This window comes from Sus scrofa, chromosome 4 (genome assembly GCF_000003025.6).
Source record: "Sus scrofa isolate TJ Tabasco breed Duroc chromosome 4, Sscrofa11.1, whole genome shotgun sequence".
In the NCBI taxonomy this organism is placed as follows: domain Eukaryota; kingdom Metazoa; phylum Chordata; class Mammalia; order Artiodactyla; family Suidae; genus Sus; species Sus scrofa.
In genome coordinates, this window is record NC_010446.5 from 125,109,648 (window position 1) to 125,135,195 (window position 25,548).

The window sequence follows — 25,548 nt, forward strand, 5'->3', positions numbered from 1 at the left end:
AAGACGCAGGGAACCAAATAAACCAAATTCGCCAGGAAGCCCTGGAAAGCTGCAAGGACTTCGTAGGAGGGAGGGAATCTTTGCGGCTCGCGCCCACGTTGCCCCCTCGCCCCCATCCGGCCCTTCCCAGACCCCCGGCCCCGCTGTGTTCGCTGCCCCAAGCTGGGCGCGCGGCAACCCGGCGGTTCCCGGGGCTCCGCGGCTCTCCCGCCCTCCTCGGTCCGAAAGGAAACGCAGGCTCCGGCAGCGCGCGGGGTTCGTCCACCAGCCGCAGAGGAAAAGGGGGAGGAGAGAGCGGAGGCGGGCGGCGGGAGGAGGAGTTTCTGGGCGGCCGGGAGTGCGGTGGGGACCGCGGAGGAGGAGCGCCCTTCCCCCCGCGCGCTGATTGCTGTGGCCTCCTGCCCGTCCCCGCCCGCGAGTGTGGGGGGAGCGGGGGCGCGGGGTCGGCCCGATGGGGGTAATCGAGGGTTTCGGGGACGCCGAGTGGCGCTTTCCTCTTCCCAGCGAGTGACGGAGGGAAGTCGGCGGCTCGGGTGCGCGGCCACTTTCCCTGCGCGATTCCCCGAGCTCCCTGCAGGAGGAGAAAGTCCCCGGCGGGTCCGGATGGCGTAGTTGCGCTGCGGCGCAGCAGCTGCCGGAGCTTCGCGGCCGCCGGGCGCTGGGCGGGGAAACTTCGCTCTGCTTTTTCCTCCAACTTGTGGCGGGTGGATCTCCGCTGGACACGCCGCCTCCGAGGTACGTGCCGGCCGGGCCCCGCGGCGCTGCAGCGGGCGCCCGGACGCCCTTGGCCGCACCGCTCGCCCCAGCACCCGTCCCCGCCGGGGGCTCTGCAGGCTGCGCGGTGCCTGTCGGCGCTGCGCGGGGCTCCGCGCCCGTCTCCCGGCCGGGATCGCTCGGGCCGCCGGGACCCCCGGGCCGGTGGGGGCGGCCTCGGTCGGGTCGGGCGGTGTTGACGCCGGAGGTCGTGGGGAAGCGGCCGCCCGGGCTGGGCAGCGCGCGGGGCGATGCGCGGTGCTGGGGAAGACATCTGTTCCGCTCCTGCCCTCACTCTTCCTTTCCGCGGTTTCTTCTGACCTCCGCGGGGGCGCGATGGCCACTTCCCACCGGGCGCGTGACAGCGTTGGTGGGCAAGATTGGTGGTGGGTTTGCACTCAATTGCCGTTGCAGAGGCTGCGGGCCCGGGACTCTGGCACCGACGTGAGCTGCGCGCCCCGCGGGCCGCGTCCTCGGGGGGCTCTGCCGGCCGCTGCAGCCCGGAGCCCCGCGGAGCATCCGCCTCGCCCGCGTTAACTTGTTAGCCACCTTACCCAGTTTATTTTGAAGACTTCTCCTGACACCTTCATTTGGTTAGAATAAGCTAGGAACTCACGGGCTGTCGCTAGGAGAACGTGCTTGCAGTCTTGTTCTTATTAGGGCATTTGCCCCACTTTCCAGAGTCACTTAAGGGTAGGAACGGGCTTGTCGAGCGTGAATTACCTTGACAGAGTAGAACTTAGTGGATTTGGTGTTACAGAAAGAGCCGAGAGACGAAAATCGCTCACATTTCCTTCCCTGTGAAGTGGGAATACTAATAAATAGTATTGGCCTCATAAGGTTACTTGAGGATTGAATGCTTTAACATATGTCACGTACTAGAACGATCGATGCCTGGCGCCGAGCAAAGGGCGGCTCGGCTCTTAGCGCTGCTTGTCCGAAGCCCGGCGGCGTCCGGAGAAGGCCGTCGAGGATAGGGGATGGTAGGAATGATAGACCGAGACGGGGCGGCAGGCTTTTTCTGAGTCCGCATCCCTTCTAAGACTAGTAAGCGAGTGGTTTGGGAGGAGAGAAGGCTCTACAAGCAGCAAAGCATCTGTCAAGTCCTTTTCATTTTCCCGAAATGGTACTTTAGGTTGCCAACAGGTATCTGTGGGTGAAAATAACTATTTCTTTCTGGTGATAATGATAGCCAACGTTTATTGGGCACAAGCTGTGTGCCAGTTACTGTCCTCGGGCCTTATGGACACTGAACCGGGACCCCAACTCTGGCAAAAACACTATTAGTGGACCGATTTTTTTAGACAAGACTCTAGAGTTTAGTTACTTGCCCAGGCTATTACACAGCTGTTCTGACTTGGGAAGCCCGGCTCAGACACTCAGCCGAGAACAGCAAGTGCAGTCCGATTCGTGTGCAGCAAATCCCAGCATCTTCTCCCGTCTTCAGCTCCTTTAAGGTGAACCCATCGCTTGGAAAGCACATCAGGTGTCTGAGATTAATTTAGGTGAGCTACCCATGCCGGGTGGGGTCAAATTCTGGCGCCCCTGAAACTGACTCCAAGTAATTGTAAATAGAACTCTGATTTGGAGTAACTAATTTGGATCTTTAATCTTCTTTTCTTTTATTAATTCTCCAGACATTGTTGGTCAGTGTTACTTGGCTTCCTTAGGAAACAGCTTGGGGTTGGCACAGAAGGCAGGGAAATAATTCTTACCCTCTTAAGGGCTATTAAAATGAAATTGATTTCATGCCATTGTGTCAGTTAAAGGATGTTGCTCTGTTTCTTGATGTTCTCTGCTTTTGGCTTTCATTCTGCATTGTTTAGTGTTTCAAGGCTTCAGCATAGTTTCAGCCCTTTAGTTTGTCTTTGTCATTTGTCAACTTTAATTTTTCCTGTTTTGATGGAATCTGACCATCACATGGCAGCTTTGCCTCACAACTGTTGATCCAGCTCATGTTTTTAAGCATTAAAATCACCAACTTACTTGTGAACCCCAGCTCCTCAAAGGCAACCCCTGGGGAATTCATTGTTATTTTGAATATTAGCCAATAGGGGGAGCATAACACATTACCTATTGATATCTGTTAGGCACCCAAATCAGTTTTTATAGAGTATTAAACATACATTTCAGAAGGGGAACCTGTTGTGGTTTTATCTAGCAAAATAACCAAGTTGCTTTTTGAGTTGACTTTGGAGAACTGGGTGTAATTTCAACTCATTATCGTAAGAATGACTTTTTGAGGACAGAGCCTACGTGGTGGATATGTGTCCAGAGCTCTGGTGCCGGGACAGATGTTAAATACACATACCGTTTATTTCCATTTGTTTTCCTTAGGAGGTGTAGGTCAAATAATTTTGTGTCCTTTGGGTAATATTTCAAATTATCTTGGAGAACTGGGAGTCCAGAGAGAGCCTTCGTAACTCCTTTTGCAATGGCCCTCGTTGGCCTCGTGTAGAAAGTCGGATGGAGTGAGTCTGTTCTGGGGAGGTGGAGGGTGGTGGGCTCACCATCCTGTCATCATTTTTCATTAACATCTGATTGCAAGACACGAAGGGATTGTTATTTTGAGTAACAGCGTGTCTACTCCGGTGCCTTCTTCACAGGCTTATATTTTAGTGTAGTAACAGGTCAGAGGTATCATATTTGCTTAGTATAGATGCATGTCTACCGATAAAGATATAAACAATATTTAGGAATGAGCATGCTTGGAAAAACAGTTAAATTGGCTTTTAAAAAAGGTTTTCAATCTTTGTCTACAGTTTTGTAGGCCAGTTTCCTTTCTTGTTTCTAGAATATCAGGTAGTATGGATTTAAGTTCCATTTACCAAGTGAGAGTCAAGTGGATCCTATGTTAAAATAACTTTCAAATTGAGTCTCTTCTTTCTTAACCTCAACATGGCACTTATACATCCGAGTGGCATTTTATTTGGGGTCTAATTTAGGCTTCCATGCTCTCCTCTGGCTTGCTTATTGAGCAAACATTTATCAACCCCCAACACCTTAATAGGCTTAAGGGCCCTGCTCTTGGGAGTTTGGCACATTAGCAGCCCTGTTCCAGGCCCCTGCTAGCAGCTGGCTAAGATGCCTTAGGGCTTAGGACAGCCTTTACACAGGGCCAAAATGGGTTTGCTTAAAGGAAAGTATTGTCGGAGATCCCACTGTGGCTCGGTGGTTAATGAATCCGACTAGGAACCACAAGGTTGCGGGTTCGATCCCTGGCCTTGTTCAGTGGGCCAAGGATCTGGCATTGCCATGAGCTGTGGGGCTCGAATCCTGCGTTGCTGTGACTGTGGCGTAGGCTGGCAGCTACAGCTCCGATTGGACCCCTAGCCTGGGAACCTCCATATGCCCCGGGAGCAGCCCTAGAAAAGGCAAAAAGACCAAAAAAAAAAAAAAATATATATATATATAATTTCCTTTATATACATATATATATATATATATATATAGTCTTTTGGAGACTCAAAGGAATTAACCTTTCTTTTTTACATGCAAACTTGATGGTATCTTGTAAAAGTCCGGGGCTCTGGCTTTTCTGAGAGCCTCGTCTGGGCCTAAGCACCCCAGGAACTCAGATGTCCTTTGAGCACCAAGAAAGAAGGCGATTGCTGCTGACTTCTTTAGTGCCTAAGTGATGACCAAGTTCCTGGGATCATAAATTTGTAGAAATTTCTGACTCTGCATTGTAAGCTTCACAGACAGAACAGGTAACATTTAGGGGATGACTGGTAAGTATTAACATTTTTTGCTGTAATATTTGTCCTGGATGAATTTGCTTTGTGGTCATTTTGAATTACCCCTGTTCTTGAGAATCCAGTTTGAAACTGTATTTGTTTTCCTCCATTGCTGTTGGATGGAGACTAATTGTAACTGTCAGGTTCATTAGTTAATGAGGACAGTCCTCATTTTTTTTTTCTTTTTTGTACTCTTAACCGTTATTTAAAAGGTGATTTTATTGCTGTTGCAGTCCGTCCCCTGGAGTGTTTTTCTTATAATTTTAAACTTCTTTTGGAATTGTGGAACTTAAAAAATGTTAACTCCGTTTTGAACTTTGCATGATTCAAGTTAGATAATGTTTTTCAGGAGTCTTTAACTTCAAGGCAGTCTTGTGTTGCCTCTAGGCACATGTACGGTTTGGAATATAAAAGAGTGAATCTAGGGCGCTGGGGGCCTTGGAAGGAAATTAGTGCACCAAGACCCAGGGCAGTCATTTCTCTGGTGCCACATCTTCAGAGGAACTCTTGGGATGATGGCATTGTCTTTTTGTAGCTTTGCATAAAGCACAAGCTATTGTTAATTTGTTGGGTCTCTAGTCAAGCTGAAATAAGTCAACACAGCTTGGAAGTGCCTTACGAAATAGGATTTGGGTCCGTTTCCTGGGCTCTGTCCATTTCTAAAGTTCTTGTTTTAGATCTTTTGAAATAGCACATTTGTTTGTTAACTGACATGGAGATTTATTTTCTCTGTTTGCAAAGTCTTAAGATTGAGCACAGATTTCCAAGCAGAGCATTCTTCCTTCTCTTAGAGCGCAATTGCTTTTATCTCTCAACCAAAACGTGTGCAATCTTGAACCTTGAAGCAACATTCATGAAAGTTTGCATGAGGCCACACCCACTTGGATCTTATCCTGTGAACATCAAGACCTAATGGGGAGTTCCCGTTGTGGCTCAGTGGAAACGAATCTGACTAGCATCCATGAGGACACGGGTTCGATCCCTGGCCTCGCTCAGTGGACTAAGGATCCGGCATTGCCACAAGCTGCAGCGTAGGTCGAAGTTGTGGCTCGGATCTGGTGTTGCTGTGGCTGTGGTGTAGACCGGCAGTGGTAGCTCTCATTGGACCCCTAGCCTGGGAACTTCCATGTGGTGCAGGTGTGACCCTAAAAAGACAAAAATAAATAAATAAAATAAATAAATAAATAAATAAATAAATAAATAAAAGACTTCATGGGCTGACATTTAGGGGGATAAGGGATGGAGACCCTGTTTAAAATTGAGATTATCCCTGAAGGTCTGAGCTTGGGCTTCAGAAGCTGCCCTCAGGCCATCCTCATATCTCCTGCTCAAAATAATTATAGGAAGAAAAAAAAAAATGTCTCTTTTTTGGTGCTCCTTTAATGCTAAAAGTTTCAGGTCTGGGACTGGGACTCTGAGTGCTATGTAGAGCCTGGTAGAGTTAATTTTTAGGATTTAATGTTAGATTGTTGCCACGATAACAATTTAGAATTGAGTCTGAAATGTCAGCTCTATCTTCACTTTAAGAAAAAGGATAGTACTATGATATCACTTATATGTGGGATCCAAAATATCATATAAATGAACTTACAAAACAAAAACAGACTCACAGACATAGAAAACAAATTTATGGTCACCAAAGGGTAAAGGAGGTGGGGGATCTTGGGATTAGCAGATACAAACTACTACAAAATAGATAAATAGCGCAGGGAACTATAGTCAATCTCCTATAATAAACCGTATGGAAGAGAAAATGAAAGAGAACACACACACACACACACACACACACACGCACGCGTATATATAAAACTGAATCACCTTTTGCTGTACACCAGAAACTAACCCAACACTGTAAATCAACTATACTTCAATAAAAAGAAAAAGGATGAAATCCAGAAGCATATACTTTCCCTCTCTCTTAGACACTGGACTCTGGGAGAAAGGGGACCTCAGGGTTGGATGCTGTTTGCAGCAGAAAGAAGCAGCACCTGCTTGTGTGTCCTTCCAAGCACAGAATTCATTTTCCTGGTACATGCTGAAGGTCAGGTTTTTGTGTCAAATTGCAGAGGGACCATTTGTAAAAACCCATTTAAGTTGATTAGTCCCTGAAAAAAAAAAAGATCTTTAGAAAACAGTGTTTATAGATACTAGTCCTTGAGCTTTCCTGTGATCAGATCGCCCCGGGAGGAGAAGGTCTGGAGTGCGCAGGCGTGATGACTAACCACCAGTGACGGTAAGAACACCAAACCAGGTGGCGAGTCTAGCAGAACTTTGGGTTTCTTTTGTATTCTTATTATACTGTTTTATTAGTGGAAACTTGATGAATACTTAATTCTGTTTGGGGTGTGAAAAGATTCCATTTTGGGAATATAATTCTGTTAGCCTTTTTAGTGATTTATGTGTTTTGACATGTGAAATTGGTCATTGGATGCAAAAATACACTGGTGGCTATTTGCAGATTTCATTTCATCATTAACTGCATGATGATTGCTGGAACAGAATGTTGCTTTTTTTTCTTTTATACTTGGAAGGTTATTTGAGGTGAAATACTTAGATTCCAATCTCAAAACCATGTGTTCATGTGCTACCTTACAAACTTTCGTGTGACAATCCCTGTGTTGTTTTGACTTATTGCTTTTCTGTTTTTTTTTTTTTTTTCTTTAAAATAAAACATGCTCAAACACAAAACTCTCCTTCTGAGTGTCCATAAAGAAAATGCCTCGGAGTTCCCATCATGGATCAGTGGTTAACGAATCCGACTGGGAACCATGAGGCTGTGGGTTCGATCCCTGGCCTTGCTTAGTGGATTGGGGATCCGGCGTTGCCATGAGCTGTGGTGTAGGGTTGCAGATGCAGCTCGGATCCCGAGTTGCTGTGGCTGTGTGGTAGGCTAGTGGCTACAGCTCCAATTCAACCCCTAGCCTGGGAACCTCCATATGCCGCGGGAGTGGCCCTAGAAAAGGCAAAAAGACAAAAAAAAAAAAAAAAAAAAAGTCTCATTGTGTTATATTACACTGTGCAAATGAAATTCAACTTGAGGGAAAGCACCATTGACTCATTAGATATATTTTGCATCACTGCAGTGTATGGTCTTCCCTATGTGTGTGGGAGAAGTTTCTCATCTTCTAAATGGGCATGTTTACCATTGGTGCTCTATCTTTTTTTTTCGGTCAAAGCCTTTCCTCTTAGTTTTCTTATGTTTGTGTCTTTATAGAGATAGTAATGTGTATTCTTTATTATATGTGTGTGTGTAGTTTACTGACAATGTTGTGTTCGTTTTTGGTGTACAACAAAGTGAATCAGTTATGCATATACACACATCCATTCTTTTGCTTATTCTTTTCCCATATAGGTTATTGCAGAATATCGAGTAGAGTTCCCTGTGCTATACATAAGCCCTTGTTGATTATCTTTGTGTGTTCTTGTTTGTTTGTGTGTTTGTTTGCTTTTTAGGGCCGCACCTGCGGCATATGGAGGTTCCCAGGCTAGGGGTCCAATTGGAGCTGTAGCTGCCAGTCTACACCACAGCCACAGCAATGCGTGAGCCAAGCCACATCTCTGACCTACACCACAGCTCATGGCAACGCCAGACCCTTAACCCACTGAGTGAGGCCAGGGATCAATCCCACATCCTCACGGATCCTAGTAGGGTTCGTTAACTGCTGAGCCACGGAGGGAACTCCATCTTTTTGTGTTCTTAAGATGCCATGAAAAAATGTGTAGACTAACAGCCCATTTTGTGAAGACGCACCTTGCCTTTCTGAGTCCTCCATACCCATCCCTTACTACTTGCAGCACAACCACTGGATGCATCGTGTGTTTGACCCAGGAGCCTGGGGAAGGATGCCCTACTTGGTACATTTCATATTTTTTTTGGTACGAGGCTTTTTTCAGTTTGCGGCATCTTTATTTCATTGTCAGAGTGGCTGCTCTCTTAAGTATTCAAAGTTTTAATTTCATTCAGTGTGTGGGCTCAATAGGGAGGTTTCCTGTAGAAGCAGTTCTACTAAATTAGAGAAGGAGAAAAAAAGCTTCCAGCAAGTATCGCACAGACATGCTTTGCTGGGTGAGACTGGCAATGTTCAAATGGGAGATAACGGAGCGCAAAGCAGGATTCCCCTGAGCTTAACTGGGTAGGGAGGCTGGGAGAGAAGGGCAATGTCTAATTTGTTAGGAGAAAATTCATATTTGCATAATACCAAGGCATTTAAATGTTTTCTTTGGAATCGATATATACAGATTTTAAGTAGGTATATAGGTAAGAGATTTGCAAAAGCAATTCTGTTAAGGTTGAGGTTCTGGAGTTGGCAGTTCTTACAACCCCGAAGATCCTGCTCTCTGAAGCCAGGAAAAAGCGGTCTGTTTCCAATTATAAATCACAAAAATTGGGAAATTAGGCCAAGGAAAATGATTATTTGGGGGTTGGGTTGCTTTTTTTGCAGAGGGTAAAGGAGAGCGGATCATAGACGCACATCTAAAAAAATCTGCTAGTTACTCTGTTGGCTTTCACATTTTTTTCAAGTGTTCTAGTTTGGAAATGAAGACTCATTTTAGGATTAGAGACTCTTGGTCCTTCAGCTCCTTTGGTTTCTCAGTGAGCAGCTAGAGGAGCAGTGAGGCAGCTTCCACTGACGCTAAGGGGCTTGGTGCCAGTCTTTTGGGACATGGCTGGTGTGACTGGTAAACCTTTTCCTATCAGAAGGGTGCCAGGTTCTGGACTCCCAGCATCATCCTAGGTAGTTGGTGCTGTTTTTGTTTGTTTGCTATGCTCTTTCCCATGCTCGCAATGGAAATGCAGCCCCCGTGGCTTCCTATTGTTCTGGGGGAGAAAGACACCGCAGGCTAGTGTGGGAAGAACTGGAGGCGAGAAGCCTAAGGATGATGTGTGGGCGAAGGCCTTGTCCTCGCACTTGTCGGAAGCAGCTAGCCCTTCTGAAATAAAGCTGCTGCTAGTTTCAGGATTAGTGGTCCCCCGAGACCCAGGTGTTCACTGCGACTCTCCTTTCTACCCCCTGAGATCACCCCCAGCAGATGCTCCTGTTTCTCACACCTGACACCTCCAGAGCGTTGAATAAGACTTTCCTGGTGGCGCCCAGCCTTTGAGAACAACCAAGGCCGCCGGCGCTGACGGCGGTTAGCTGCTGGCTCTTTCCTTTTCACCGCGGGTTCGGGCCTCCACCTGCAGCCGCGGGGCTCCCACGCCCCCCCCGCCCCGCCCCCCACTCCCTGCACCCCACGCTCGGCTAGAAAAGGTGCGAAGTGCCAAACTGCGCGCCCGTTTTCAATCGGGCATCTTCACCGTCCGCTGTCCCCTCGCAGGTGCCTCTGCCACTCCCCCTCCCTCCCCCTCCCCCTCCTTATTTGTTTCCTGGAACTGCTGCTCCTGGTTTGCCCCGTTTCCAGCCCCATCTCTCGGTCTCCAGGGCTCCTCCCACCCTTCCCCTTCTCGCCTCCCCATCCCCCTTCATTGGGTCCAGGCCTCCGTGGCCACGCCCACTATGCTACTTTCTTTCTTTTTTCTTTTTGCCTTTTTTAGGGCCGCACCTGCGGCATGTGGAAGTTCCCAGGCTAGGGGGGCACATCGAGCTGCAGCTGCCGGCCTACACCAGAGCCACATCCAAGCTGCCTCCAAGACCTACACCACAGCTCAGGGCAAGCCAGACCCGTAACCTGCTGAGCAGATGGAACCCGCGATCTCATGGGTACTTGTCGGGGTCTTCATCCCCTGAGCCACAGGGGAACTCCCCTGTTTTCTACTTTCTACCCTTATTTCCAGCGGCCACTTGGCTATTCTACAGGTGTTTCTGTTAAAACGAAGTCTCAAACCCAACATACTATTTCTCTGTGGTCCCCAGTCTCAACTCCTTTATTTCCCATGTCAGTAAATGGCACCAGTTACCAAGCTAGTAGCCTCAGACGCACTTCACTGCCTTCTGCATACCTCCCCCAGGAGTCACCCGTTCCTGGATGTCTGAACTTCAGCAGGTGTCAGCTGGCATTTTTTCCCCTTGGGTTCCAGGAAACCTTATGGACACGGAAGTTAGAACTTCGTATAAGTTTCACAGATGACATATTACTCCTTTGACTTTCCTCCATCATTTTGACACGTAAACACCAGTCTTAGGGATCTGCACACTAGGCCTGTAAGTCATATCCTACAATTGGCGTTTTCTTCTCCTTTTCCAAATCACCATCCCACCAGGGCTATCACAGGCATTTGCCAGTTGGTTTTCCCGGCGTTGGCATCTCCATCTCTCTCTTTCTTTTTTTAATTTTGTCTTTTTAGGGCCAGGCTAGGGGTTGAATCAGAGCTGTAGCTGTCGGCCTACACATAGCCACAGCGACGCCAGATCCGAGTCGCCTCTGTGACCTACGCCACAGCTCACGGCAACGCCGGATCCTTACCCCCCTGAGCAAGGCATCCTCGTGGATACTAGTCAGATTCGTTTCTGCTCAGCCACGGTGGGAACCCCAGCATCTCCATCTCAAATTGTTCATCCATTAAGATTGGGACCTTCGAAAACATAGACCTGTGTTTCTTTCGTTAACGCTTGGGGGAGGAGTTCTCGTGCTGCAGCAGGTTAAGGATCCAGCGTTGTCCCTGCAGTGGCTTGGGTCACTGCTGTGGGCGCAGGTTCGATCCCAGGCCCCAGAACTTGGTGGTAAGATTGCGTTTACAATTGATGCAAATTCTAACTGTAGAAGAGATAAAGAAAATTGACTCAGAATCATAGAGTTTGGGGTTAGATGGGGGCTTTGGAAAGCTTCTCTTCAGGTCCCTCTAAAGATGAGGACAATCAGATGCAGAGAGTGCAGGTGGCCTGCCCGCGCTGGGGAGCAGGGCCTTCCTCTGCCGCGTTCTCCGCCCAGCAGCCAGAAGGGCCCTGATAGAACCTAAGTCTATCATTCCTCTGATAAAAACACTTGACTTGATCCTGTCTTTCTCGGAGTAAAAACCCCAATCTTTGTAATAAGCCCTAAAGCCCTACGCAACCAGCCCTGCCTCCCTGGCCTGGGACCGCCTTGGTCTCACCCTCTGCTCTCTGGCTTGTTCCCTTTTCCAGAGGCTTCACCTGCTTTGCCTTCCCTGGACGCTCAGTCTCAGGGTCTGTGCAGGTGCAGTTTTCTTTGTTGGGTGGGTTTTTCTCCCAGATATCTAGCCTTCAGTTCCTGTAGGTCCTTACTCAGAACAAACAAAAACAAACAAACGAACAAAACGAACCAAAGACCCCCCCCCAAGTACTTCCTTTCTGTCTTCTCTGCTTTGTTTCCTTAGCATTTATCTCTGCCTCATACGTTCGTATATATTTTGTTTACAGTCTCTCGCCCCTGGCTAGGATGTACGCGCCACAGAGGCAGGAATTTTTACATGTTTTATTCCCTCCGGAGCCCCCATGCCTAAACAGGCCCTGGCACTGCCTGAGCCATCACGTGACACAGGTTTTGTTGGCCGAATAAATGAATGAGAAGACTCAAGATTGTGTGGGTTTTGTATAGATCCAGTTAAACATATATGAACGGCATTAAAAAGGAAAAAGTGTCAGGTATGGCTGGGAGGAGAATCCGATTTTTTTTTTTTTTTTTTGTCTTTTTAGGGCCGCACCCACAGCATATGGAGGTTCCCAGGTGAGGGTTTGAATCGGAGCTGTAGCCGCCGGCCTACACCACAGCCACAGCAACACCAGATCTGAGCTGTGTCTGCAACCTATACCACAGCTCATGGCGACACCAGATCCCTAACCCACTGAGCAAGGCCAGGGATCAAACCCGTAACCTCATGGTTCCTAGTTGGATTCATTTCTGCTGCGCCACAGTGGAACTCCAGGAGAATCTGATTTTTAAAAACCCTCATTCAAGACCCGTCAGACTAGATCACGGACCTCTCTGTAATTATCTGCCTTGAAGCAGCACCAACCAGGGCCTCTCTTTAGCCTTGAAAGTGGTTTGGGAAAACTCCCATTTTTCCTCTGACGGGCTAGGGTTGGCTGTGGTTTCTCTCTGCCTGTGGTTTGCCCTTTAACCCATGAGACTACTGAGATGACAAGTAAACCCAGCACCACAGAAAAGACCAGAGTTTCCTTGTGGCCCTGACGTCTGTCTTTGGCCCTGGGCCCATTTGCAGGGCCGCTCACCGTACCTTCTAGAGTTGCTTCGGGGCTGGGTTGAGGAACAGTCTGGATCTGCTGGGCCGGACTCTTGAGTTTTGCTCTGATGTTCTGATTTCTGTGAAAAGAAATGTTTAGTTGAGACGAAGGGGACATGGGAGAAAGGATGCTTGGGGGGTCAAGGCTGCTGAGATCTGGGTCCATGAAATCAGTGACTTCAATCCGAGGGGCAGTCAGTACCCTTCTGAAGAAGCATCCGATTCTTGGGGCTGGGGGCTCAGCTGCATGTAGAGCTAATTTATATGAGTGTCATGAGATGGCACGGGCCTGGCCTCTCTCTCTTTCTGCGGTACCATCAGTGGGGTTCCTGCGAAGCCCTCCTCGTCGGGGCTGGGAAGAGAAGCCGAGAGGCTTGGAAGGATGTTATTGGCTGTGGACAAAGCAACAGCGTCATTTAAGGCTGGCTTTCAAAAACCATCACACTGAAAATAAACTGTTTTGAATGGAGCTGTTGCTAATGACCTCGGTAAACATCAAAGCTGCCATTTTCCTAAACCCTGAGCACGTGCGTATGTTCAGTGCTTTATATGTTATCAATTTACCGAATCATCATAACAGCCCCGTTAGGGAAGAGAATCATTCTGTCCACAGACGAGGCTTGGAGGTGGCTAGTACGCGGCCCACGGTGAGCCCCTCTCCTGGCACCTCTGGGTTCACCCACCCAAGCTCCCTGACCTCATCCTTGTGGCTTTTTACGGAGGCTTCTTCCCAGAGACGATTGAGTAGATCTTTGGCCGCCAGTGATTGAGTCGACCTCCGGCCCCTCTCCCTCCTCCAAGGGTGGGTAGGGTGGGGCTGAAAGTTCCAGCCCTCTGATCCCAAGGTGGGTTCTCCTAACAAAAAGCCCCCCTCCTTAGATGGGATCTAAAAGTCACCTCATCAACATAACAAAACTACTGCGGTCCCTCTCCCCAGTTAGGAAATTCCAGAGCTTTTAAGAGGATTTTGTGCCGAGATGGGGTGGGGGTGGGGTGAGGTGGCAAGACCACATGTATTTCTTTCTTTTCTTTTCTTTTTTTTTTTTTTGTCATTTTAAGGGCCACATCCACGGCATATGGAGGTTCCCAGGCTTAGGGGTTGAATCAGAGCTGTAGCCACCGGCCTACGCCACAGCCACAGCAACTCAGGATCCAAGCCGCGTCTGCAACCTACACCACAGCTCATGGCAACGCCGGATCCTTAACCCACTGAGCAAGGGCAGGGACCGAACCCGCAACCTCATGGTTCCTAGTTGGATTCGTTACCCACTGCGCCACGACGGGAACTCCCCAAATGTATTTCTTATAATTCTCAATCTCACACATCCCCGACCACCCCATCTAAAATCATATCTCTTATCATTCCTTCTCCTTCACCTGCTTTATTTGTCCTTCACTGGATTAACCATCACTTGACACATTTTCTGTTGTCTGTCTCTCCCCTTAGAAGGTGTCTCCATGAAAACAGTGCCATGTTTAGTTCACTGCTGGGTCCCCAGCTCCCCAGACAGTGCCTGGCACATGGTGGGTGCTAATAAGAAATGAATGAAGGAAAATTGATGATTAAGCCTTGTCGCCATGGCTTCAAAACAAAATAATGCATCCCTTATGTCAGGTCCAGCAAGTGACGGCAGGATCTGGTTGGCGTCCACGGAGGAGGAGCTCCTAGTTGAGTGGTAAGGAGCTCGGGCTGCTCAGTAGTTGGTAACTGAGCTGTTTTCTGGGGTCAGAGGAAGAAGAAAGCAGGGTGTTAGCCTCTCCTAGGAAGGGGAATCTTGTAGAAACACATGAATGACCGCAGAGTAATTACAAAGCAGCCTATGGACAAGTCTTGGCTGTGCTCTAACTAGCTGTGTATTGGTGGGCCCGTCATTGAGCCTTGCTAATTCTTGGTTTGCCAATCTGCAAAATGAAAGGGTTGGAGTGGATGTTATCTATTTCCAACATTCTCAGTTGGCTCCGAAGAGAAGATGACAAGGAACAAATTATATCCAAAATGTTAAGGAGACAGAGTATAGCGGGAGGGAATTAAACCGTGGTGGCTTTTGGAATGTGCTGAGGGGTCCTGAGTAGAGTTCATGGGTTTGAGGGGTAGAATAAATACGGCAGTTTTGATGCAGTGGGCAGATCTGACAAAGTTCGGGTTTTGTGGTTGCTTGCAAGACAATTCATTTAAATATTTTTGTCTATACCGATTTTGTGTTAAAAATAGCTAATAGCATTAGTATTTTAGTCACACTTAAATTGTCCAGTTGAATGTTTTTCTGGGATAATACCTTCCAGGTTTGTTACCATCCCAGCCAGCCATCACAGGAGCATGCATTTCAAATTGCCACCAGCGTGTTTGCGGTCTCAGTGCATGGTTGGGGTTCAGGATTAGTTGCTAGCCCTTAGAATGACAGGTATAAGTAAGGGCTCGCACTAAAGATTTTCTTGGTTCATCTCTTCATACTAGAGATGAAGAAATTGAGGCCCAGAATGCGGTGACTTGTCTGAGCTTGTAAAACATGTCGGTCCCAGAACTCCTGCCTCTCTTGTTCCTTGGAGGGTCTTGCTTTCTGTTTTAGAACATTATTTTATTAGGGAATTCTTGCGATGGCTCAGCAGGGGAAGGAGCCGACTAGTATCCATGAAGATGCAGGCTTGATCCCTGGCCTCGCTCAGTGGGTTAAGGATCTGGTCTGGCTGTGGCTGTGGTGTAGGCCGGCAGCTGCAGCTCTCATTCGACCCCTAGCCTGGGAACCTCCATGTGCTGCAGGAGTGGCTGTAAAAAAAAAAAAAAAAAAAAAAGGCAGAAAAGTATTAAAGTATAGTTGATTTACAATGTTGTGCCAATTTCTGCTGTACAGCAAAGTGACTCAGTCACACACACACACGCACACACCCTCATGTGTACTTTTTAAAATATTATTTTCCATCATGGTCAGGTTCTTTCTTATATACAACGCTTATTTGTTGGCTTATCATTTATTGTTGGGAAATGTTCCAATAGTTCAAAGCATTCCAAGTCCTTCCACACCACTTTGAATTGTAATGTACCCACGGTGGTTTATACTTGCCATCCAGGGGGTACCTTTCTGGGTGCCTACTATATGCCAGGTGAGCCAGGCAGGCTGTGACCCTCTTTCTGGAGTGAACAGACAAGTGGGAAAGCCACATCCTGGGAGTTAATAGTCACATGCAGATGGACCTGCAGGGTGGAATCGCCATCCATTCCAGGATTTCACTTCGAGAGAATCAGGAGAGGCTTCCTTAGGAGTTCCCGTCGTGGCGCAGTGGTTAACGAATCTGAGTAGGAACTATGAGGTTGTGGGTTCGGTCCCTGCCCTTGCTCAGTGGGTTAAGGATCCGGCGTTGCCATGAGCTGTGGTGTAGGTTGCAGACGCGGCTCGGATCCCGAGTTGCCATGGCCCTGGCGTAGGCTGGTGGCTACAGCTCCGATTCGACCCCTAGCCTGGGAACCTCCATATGGTGTGGGAGCAGTCCTAGAAAAGGCAAAAAGACAAAAAAAAAAAAAAGAAAAAAAAGAAGAGAGGCTTCCTTAAAGACATAGTGCTTATGCCAAGACCTCAGGCCTTGGAGGCGTTGGAAGTTAGCTGTGTTGGGGCCCGCAGAGGGCCACTGAGTTCCAGCACGGTGGCCATCGCTCCCCGGAAGCAAAGGGCCTAGACCTTTTGTAGAACTGAATTAAGGCGAGTGGGGCTGGAGCACACCCATGAGGAGCTTGGATGAAGCTGGCAACAACCAGCAGCCATGCAAAGAGTTTTGGTCTTTATCTTGACAGCATCCACAGGCAACCATCTAAAGGTTTTAACTCAGAGTTTCACATGCCTGGCTGCTCAGCCCCCTCCTTCCCAAGTGATATCAGCTAAGTGATTGAAATTTGTCTGTTGAAGAGTTCCCGCCGTGGCTTAGTGGTAACAAGCCCAACTAGTATCCATGAGGACACGGGTTCAATCCCTGGCCTCGCTCAGTGGGTTAAAGGATCCGGCGTTGCCGTGGCTATGGTGTAGGCCAACAGCTACAGCTGCGACTTGGCCCCTAGCCTGGAAACTTCCATATGCCATGGGTGCGGCCCTAAAATGACAAAAACAAAATAAAATAAATGAAATGTATCTGTTGAGGCATGACCCTCACCCAAGAGAATAATTGTGTATTGGAAAGTGGTGACGTGAAAAAAAAAAGTGCTTAAGTGTGATTAGCAAGAGTCTATTTTTGGAGTGTTTTAGTCAGAATTCATGTATTTGCAGAATCCCTGTGAATATAAAGATGTGACGAAATAGTTTAGTAAATTAGCATGTACTTTGGGCAATGGTGTCTGTTGGGGGTTAATGACGTGGAGCTTCCCCAAAGCTTTTTTCATGGCTTGGTGCTTGCAAGGGCCGGAGAATATTCAGCTGTGCTGACTTTGGCAGGAATAATCGCAGCTTCGTGATTTAACGAGCCCTTTTGGTGATAGCTGATTCCTCCCTCCAGCCAGCTGGGTTGGCTTGGTGGCAGCGAGTGGCAGGCTGCGCTCTGCAGCCCCCTGGCTAAACCCCAGAAGCTGATTTGGGACTCAGGTAGAACTGAGGAGGGCCACGTGGCCAGATGGGTCACTTGCACCAGAGCTGGGGAGCCAGCAGCTTGACCACCCTTTTAGGGAATAGTATTGGAATATTCTGACTCTTTTCGCGTCTTTTATATTAGGTTTGGATCATTATTTTTTGGCAATGGGAATTTTTGAAGTTCTAGATGACAAAGTCCAGTCCTAAAGCGAATACAGTTACTTTGATGTAAACTGCTACGTTTTGGGGGCTGCAACTGCGGCATCTAGAGGTTCCCAGGCCAGGGACTGAATCCGAGGTGCAGCTGTGACCTGCACCGTGGCTGTGGCAGCACCAGATCCTTAACCCACTGCGCTGGCCCGCAGATCAAACCTGCACCTCAGCAGCGACCTGGGCCAGGGCAGTCGTATCCTTAACCCACTGTGCCACAGTGGGAACTCTGTCATCTGCTATTTATAACATCTTGTTACTGGTAGTTGGCTTGGTTTTTGGAAAGTCTACATGTACTTTCACCGTAAAAACTCCAAAGACTATTATTTTTAAAAAACGTCCTGTGCAGGCCAGGTCTTATTTTAGGTGTCACGCCCATATTCTTATGTATTACAATCAAAATACCATTACTCTTTTACAGAGGAGGGGTGATGGAGGCCAAATGACTTGTCCATCCTAAGACTTCTGGGTGAGCCCGATTTGGAAACCCCGAGAATAGTTCTCTATTAAGCCTCGCTTAAAATTATAAGTAACTGAAATCTTTGGAGGCAGAAATATTAAATATGAAAGGTGGTTCTTGGAACATTGTGGAGGTGGGTGAAAATCTGTCCTGGTTTGTGAACTTGAACAACACCTGGTCTTTCACAGCCGTGGGAGAAGGATCCATGCCCACACCCCTCTTTTTGCTGTGTTTGGTTGGGCAGTGAGGTCTGTCGTGCTCAGGATAGACGGAGGGCTTTTAAGGACGGACTGAAGGTCAACCCAAAAAAAGCTAAGGATGTGGGGGCCAGAGATGTGTTGGCTACACTCTCAGCCAGGAGTGCGGGTGGGCCAGGCCCTGCAGGAGCAGGGGAGCCTGGAGCCCAGCTTCTCTGCACATCCTGTGCCCTCTGTGCTTCCTGCCTCCCTTCCTCCTGGGTCTTCACGTGGAATTGCGACCCACAGGTTCAGGTGGCTCAAGGGTAAGCCCCGTGGGGTTCCCGTCATGGTGTAACGGAAACGAATCCGACTAGTATCTGTGAGGATGTGTGGGGGTTCGATCCTTGGCCTTGCTCAGTGCGTTAAGGATCCGGCGTTGTTATGAACTGTTGTGTAGAGTGCGGACATGGCTTGGATCCTGAGTTGCTGTGGCTGTGGTATAGGCTGGCAGCTGAAGCTCTGATTCAATCCCTAGCCGAGGAACCTCCAGATGCCACCCGTGTGACCCTATAAAGCAAAAAAAAAAAAAAAAAGAGGAGTAAGGCCCCTTTTTTCCCCTAATGTTGGCAGTCGTAGCATATTGGAGCTTTAATTAATCTTCAAGATAATAATTCTCTTTGGCAGAGACAACCTGTTAATGATAAGAAACCACAGCTCTTAATGTACAATTTCATTAGATTCTTGTAATGACCCTGTCATGTAGGAAAGGTTAGTTTATTTTCTTACAGTTGAAGAAACTGGGGCTCCACGCTGATCTAAACCTCCTCTCTTGTCTTACCTGCTGAAAGAGGCTTAGCTGGTCACCCAAACACAATGGGCTCCCTTTGTCTGTGCTCCACATGGTGCCCCGTGGAAATCTTTATTTTTTTAAAATTAAAGACATTTTTTTTTTTCTTTTGAGGGCTGCACCTGCTGCATATGGAAGTTCTCAGGCTAGGGGCCAGATCCGAGCTGCATCTTTGACCTGCACCACAGCTCACGGCAACGCTGGACCCTTAACCCACCGCGTGAGGCCAGGGATCGAACCTGCGTCCTCAGGGATACTAGTCAGATTTGTTGCTACTGAGCCACAGTGGGACCCCCTGAAATCTTTATTTTTAATTTTAACTTTTTTTCAGTTTTCTTGCGATATAGGTCACACATTACATTGCGTAAAATACAACATACTGATTTTGTGTGTGTGTGTGTATTTCAAAGTGATCACTGCAGTAAACTTGGTGCGTGTCCATTGCCTCGCGTAATTGACGATTTTTTCTTTTACTTGTGATAACTTTTAAGGTTTACTCTCTTAGCAATTTTCCGGTATATAACACAGAACCGCTAATTGTCGTCACGTTGTGCAGTATGTTCCCGGAACTTATTTATCTTGTAACTGGAAGTTTGTAACTTTTTATTTTTTAATTTTAATTTAATTTTATTTTTTGGCCCTGCCTGTGGCATGTGGAAGTTCCTGGGCCAGGGATCAAGCCCACACCACAGCAGTGGACCTGAGCCACTGCAATGATAATGTGGGATCCTTAACCCGCTGGCCACAGAAACTTCTGGAAGTTTGTACCTTTGGACCACCTTCACCCATTTCTCCCCCTCTGGTAACCACTGATCTGCTCTGTTCTGTTTCCACGAGTTCAGTTTTTTAGATTCTACACATAAGTGAGCTTATACAGTATTTGTCTTTTCCTGTCCGACTTATTTCACTTAGTGTAAGGCCCACAAGGTCCATATATGTTGTTGCAAAAGGCAGGTTTCCTTCTGTTTTTATAGCTAATATTCCATTGTGTATGTACCATATTTTCTTTTTCTGGTCTTTTTAGGGCCACACCCACGGCATATGGAGGTTCCCAGGCTAGGGGTCAAATTGGAGCTGTACCTGCTGGCCTACACCACAGCCACAGCAACTCAGGATCTGAACCACATCTGTGACCTACGCCACAGCTCACAGCAACACCGGATCCTTAACCCACTGAGTGAGGCCATGGATCAAACCCTCAATCTCATGGTCACTGGTTAGATTCGTTTCCACTGCGCCACGATGGGAACTCTGTGGATGCTTTTTCTTTGGAGTTCTTATGGAGGCATGGAATTACATATTTATGATGACTTGTTGGTCTGTCTCACCATACTCGGAGCCCATGAGGGCCAAAGAAGAAGTCTGTTTGCCTGGCCATTATATTCCCATTGCCTGGCACAGAGTAAGCTGTAAATAAAGATTTATTGAAGGGAGAAATGAAGCCCAGGAAATGAAATATCTTGCCTAACATAATAAATGGTGTTGGGAGTTCCCGTCGTGGCGCAATGGTTAACGAATCCGACTAGGAACCATGAGGTTGCGGGTTCGATCCCTGCCCTTGCTCAGTGGGTTAACAATTCGGCGTTGCTGTGAGCTGTGGTGTGGGTTGCAGACGCGGCTCGGATCCAGCGTTGCTGTGGCTCTGGTGTAGGCCGGTGGCTACAGCTCCAATTCGACCCCTAGCCTGGAAACCTCCATATGCCGCGGCAGCGGCCCAAGAAATAGCAAAAAAGACAAAAAAAAAAAAAAAAAAAAAAAAGGTGTTACTTTTACTAGAATATAAGCACCATAAGGGCAGGACTTTTGGCTCCTTTTTCACTGCTGTATCCTTGGTATCTTCCGTGGTGCCTGGCTCTTGGTAGTAAATATTTGTTGATATTGATTATGCTTGGATGCGAGTCCAAAGATTTCTTATCCAAATTTAGGACTCTCTCCCTCTTTGTGCCAATTCCGTCTGAAAATGGGCATTTGGCATTAGCCAGTTCCTCTGAGCGGTGCCGCTGCGACTCACGAGGTGGCTTTGCTTTCTCTGTGTCCGGGTCTTAAAGCGCATCCAGATGTGGTCAAACAGCCCTGCGTCCTGTACACCCCTTTTACAGGTGGCCAAGCTCGATGCTGCTGTCAGCCTTCCTGCCTCTTTTCTAAATCCCTTGAACAACAGGCTGAATATCCATCAGAACAAGTCCTCTACCAGCTTTTATTTAACTGTTTGCAGACTTAGTCTACTTTTCTCCAAAAAATTCACTTAAATGGCGGACGAATAACCTTTTAATGATCTGCTAGAAACCCATTTCCCAGGTGTTACTATTTGAGTTTAGGCAGTGGTCATAATTATTATTATTATTATTTTGTCTTTTTGCCTTTTCTAGGGCTGCACCCGTGGCATATGGAGGTTCCCAGGCTAGGGGTCGAATTGGAGCTGTAGCCGCTGGCCTACACCACAGCCACAGCAACGCGGGATCCGAACCGCATCTGTGACCTACACCCCAGCTCACGAATGGTCATTATTTTTATTCCACTCGATATATCTTGGTCGTTATTACCTTTACATTTGTTGACTATTTTCCGGACTGTGGGCTGAACCGTCTTCACGTGAAGATACCACGATGCCCCTCCTTCCGTCGACGGCTTTGGAAGCCGGGAGGGCTGGGAACATGGTGTACCCTCTGTGCCAGCTGGGCAACCCCCAGCTCCCGCCATCTCCTGCCAGTTTCTTCGTCCGGCTGGTGTGGCCTGGCCTGGCCCAGCCCGAGGGTACCGTGCCGTTCTGGGTCCCCACGGAGGTGACCAGCGTGGACCTCAAGAATGACCCAAGTGCATTTACAATGTGCCCGTGACCGCTGTGTGGACCGGGTGCCGCAGGTTCCACCCGGGGGCGGGACTACAGAAATGTCAGGATAAAGAGACTGGGCTCCCACGTGGCTTTTGAGCACCCGGTGCACAGACAGACCTTCCCGTTCCCAGAACTCTTTCTCGAGAACAAAATCCCTGAAGGCAGTTCTGTGGACGGCGACCTCCGGGACCTACGCCTGGAGGACCAGGGGCGGAGGCAGAGCCGTGACCCTCTCAACACCCGGCCGGGTTTGGTCTCTGATCGGCGGCTGTGACAGTTTGAATAAACGCGCTGCTGGTGGAGACAATGACAGCAGAAAGACAGGACAACGCACAGATGTGTGCTTCGTCTTCAGAGAACTTGTCCACAGCATCACCGAGGACGGTTGATTTATTATCAGCTATGATGACCCGCAGTCCTGAGGTCAGGTCACAGTGTGTAGTCAGTAATGACTTGTGAAGAGTACACGTGGCAACGTGGAAGTACCAATATCTCGTGGCAGCCGGGGCAGGCATCCCCCGTTTTCGGGAAGAACAGTCTCTTTCCAGAGACCGACTATCGAGGGGGGAGAAAATGGATTCTAGTTTGTGGCCACAGACCTGGAACTGAAGGTAGACTGCTGGTCATGGAAGGAGCTGGATTCTCGTCTTGACTCCGCCATGTTATTTTGGGCAAGTGTTGGGCTCGGAGATTGGGCTCCTCTTCATCCATGAATTCTGTGGACCTCTTCTAACTTTGGAAGCTGTTCATGTCATCTTTGGTACAATTTATTTTGGCTGTGCCTGTGGCACGAGGAAGTCCCCCAGGCCAGGGAGGGAGCCTGTACCAGAGCAGCGACCTGAGCCACCACAGTGACAAGGCCAGATAATTTACCCACGAGGCCACCAGGGAACTCCAAAAGATGCTCATGTTACCTTTAGCATGCCGATTCTTTTCATTGGCTGCAAGTTAATTGTAATCGTAATTGTGATTCTGATTTTGAATAATCTCATGTATTTTACCAGTGTGTTCGCCAACTAAGAGGAAGTCAGTGGTTTTTCTTGCTGGCTTTCGCCTGCTGCCAAGACACCCTTTCTCTACATTTTCCTTCTAAGATAGAGTAAGATGTGCTTTTTAAAGAAACATCATGGGCGTTCCCATCGTGGCTCAGTGGTTAACGAATCCGACGGGGAACCATGTGGTGGCGGGTTTGATCCCTGGCCTTGCTCAGTGGATTAAGGATCTGTTGTTGCTGTGAGCTGTGGTGTAGGTCGCAGACGTGGCTCGGATCCTGCATTGCTGTGGCTCTGGCGTAGGCTGGCGGCTACAGCTCCGATTAGACCCCTAGCCTGGGAACCTCCATGTGCCACGGGTGTGACCCTAGAAAAGACAAAAAAAAAAAAAAAAAAAAAAAAAAAAAGAAACATCATGGGTCTGGAGTTCTCTTTGTGGCTCAGCAGGTTAAGAACCTAACATAGTTTGATCCCTGGCCTCGCTCCGTGGGTTAAAGCATCTGGTGTCAGTGAGCTGTGGTGCAGGTCCCAGATGCGGCTCCAATCCTGTGTGGCTGTGGCTGTGGTGTAGGCTGGTGGCTGTAGCTCCAATTTGACTCCTAGCCCGGGAACCTCCATAGGCTGAAGGTGCGGCCCTAAAAAGGAAAAAAAAAAAAAGAAGGAAACATTCTGGTCCTTCCAGGGAGCACGGTTCCCAACCAGTTCCTTTTGAACATTGGTTTAATCCATGGTGGTTTTCAGGGCACGTTTGGGTGGGGGTTTTCAGCGAATCCTGGTCTTTCTCTGTGAACTCTGTTGGATCACGAGAGACTGTGGGGCAGCCCGCTTAGTTTAATGGCCTTAAAATAGACACAGGGGAAATTAGAAGAATTAGCATCACATTCCTTTCTTTTCCAATCCATTAAGCTCTCAGAATTATTTTTCTGTTCATTTGTGAATGCTAAAATTCTGGTACCCTTTGGTTGGACTATGTTACTTTGTTGTTTTTTCCTTTTTTTCACAGCCTTTCTTCTGTAATTATCAGGTTTTAGAATTCAGAGTCTGTTGTTATAACACATAAAATGGAGTTCACTTTCTCAAATTCCAACATATGCAGTAACCAAACAGTAAAATAAACAGGAAACCTCCTTATAATACATCAATCCAAAGAAATAACTATATACCATGACGGGTATGGAATAAGTTCCTTTGAAATGTGGGCAGGGAGTTCCCTTGTGGCACAGTGGGGTTAAGGACCTGGCATTGTTGCTGCTGCGGCTCTGGTTGCTGCTGATGCCAGGTGGATGCCTGGCCTGGGAACTTTTACTTGCTATGGGTGTGCCCCCCCAAAAAAAAGGAAAAAAAAAGAAATGTGGGCAAAATGATTATTAAACAGTAGACCCCAGATTGTTGTTTCAAAACTGTAGAGTATCTGTTTACATTTCTAAAGGAAGCATCTAGTTCTGCAAGTCCAAAGAGACACAGTGAGGTCAGAAAACCAGGGTGGGAGTCCCTGGTCTTTGCAAATTGGGTGTGATATGATTTCAGAGAAGAAGCGTTTGTATTTCTGTAGTTTTATTCCGGATCTGCGACTTTTCCGAAGCCTTTGATCCCGCCGGGTTCTTCTAGTTGGGGAACCGATTCCTAAGCCGTGTGTTAAGGCGCTGATGTGTGTGAATCTCGGCCAAAACTGGAGCTCCACTGAGGGGAACGGCTTGCTTCCCTTTTCATCCTCCTCTGCCTTAGGATCCTGTCACCACGTTGGGAAGATTAGACAAAAACTTTCTGCAGTTTATTTTCCTTTTGAACGAGTTACATTCTGGAGGGACTTTGCAGCTAAAAGAAGAAAAGCTTTGTGAGAAGCGGCCGTGTGTAAGTTTCAACTTGTCGCGGACTTCCTCCTCCGAGATGTTTTAAGATCTGGTGTAAACTTGCTGTGGTTTGCCTTCGGGCATCCAGCTGTTTAGCTTGGCTCTATTATATCTGTAATTGCTGCATTTTAATAATTGCCCAATATTCTTGTCAGCAATTTGCTGTCTATATTTTTAACAGAACCATCTGCCTTTCTTTGCCATGGGTTCATTCTGACGTGGTTTAAGCCCCGGATTAACCTGCGCAGCAGCCCCACGACCCTCTGTGGCTGCGGGCAGGGGGTGGGTGATACAAGCCTATTACATATGCCCACGTGCCTTGTGCTAATTATACAGTCTGTGGGCACGATACAAATCCTCTGGAAAGCCATCCTTTTCTGAGACCTCCTTCCAGGGTTTTGCTTTGTACAAATTGCTCTTAGTATTTGCTGAAATAGCATATTCTTTTAGAGAGAGTTTTCCTTATCAATCCATTCAGGAAATCTAATTTTCTGAAGGGAGAAAACGGGGACACATCACCTTGGCTGTCACTGACTTTTACGTTAGCAGAGGTGACTTCTGTTACAGCTGAGAGGGTGGAGGATTTTGGTGGCAGAAGTCTCGGATTTCCGGGGATGGCGGAGGTCAGTTTCATGGTGTCCAAAATCATCTCTGCCCTTCAGTCTGTTTTTGACATGAGACCATTGTGTCAGCAGTGAATGGTGCCTCAACCTGGAGATTTTGTTCTTTTAGCTAGTCCACTTCTGATCTCCTTTTTGTGTCTGTTGCAATGTTTATTTTGCAGTCAACAAAAGATGAAAGCTCAGAATTACAGAAATAACCACACTCTCATTCTCCACTTTATGGGTATAAACATACTTCGAAAGGCATGGGCAAGTAGTGATACTGATAGCTAATATTTATTCACTGCTTCTCCTGTGTGAGCCGCTATTCTAGATAATGTATATCTATTCACTCATTTAATTCTCACACTAGCCCATGGCTAGGTTCATGTGTA

The 25,548-nt window shown here is 47.7% G+C and overlaps 1 protein-coding gene across 2 annotated transcripts in view; it reads left to right on the forward strand.

Annotated features, from left to right (window-relative positions):
* TGFBR3 (transforming growth factor, beta receptor III) overlaps nucleotides 292-25,548 on the forward strand; it is a 200,850-nt gene continuing 175,593 nt past the window's right edge. Inside the window, exon 1 of one of the 2 annotated variants that reach the window (XM_021088719.1) lies at nucleotides 292-735. The gene's annotated coding sequence lies outside the window, so the exon portion shown is untranslated. The remainder of the gene's footprint in view (nucleotides 736-25,548) is intronic. The other variant, XM_021088721.1, reaches the window with a different exon arrangement.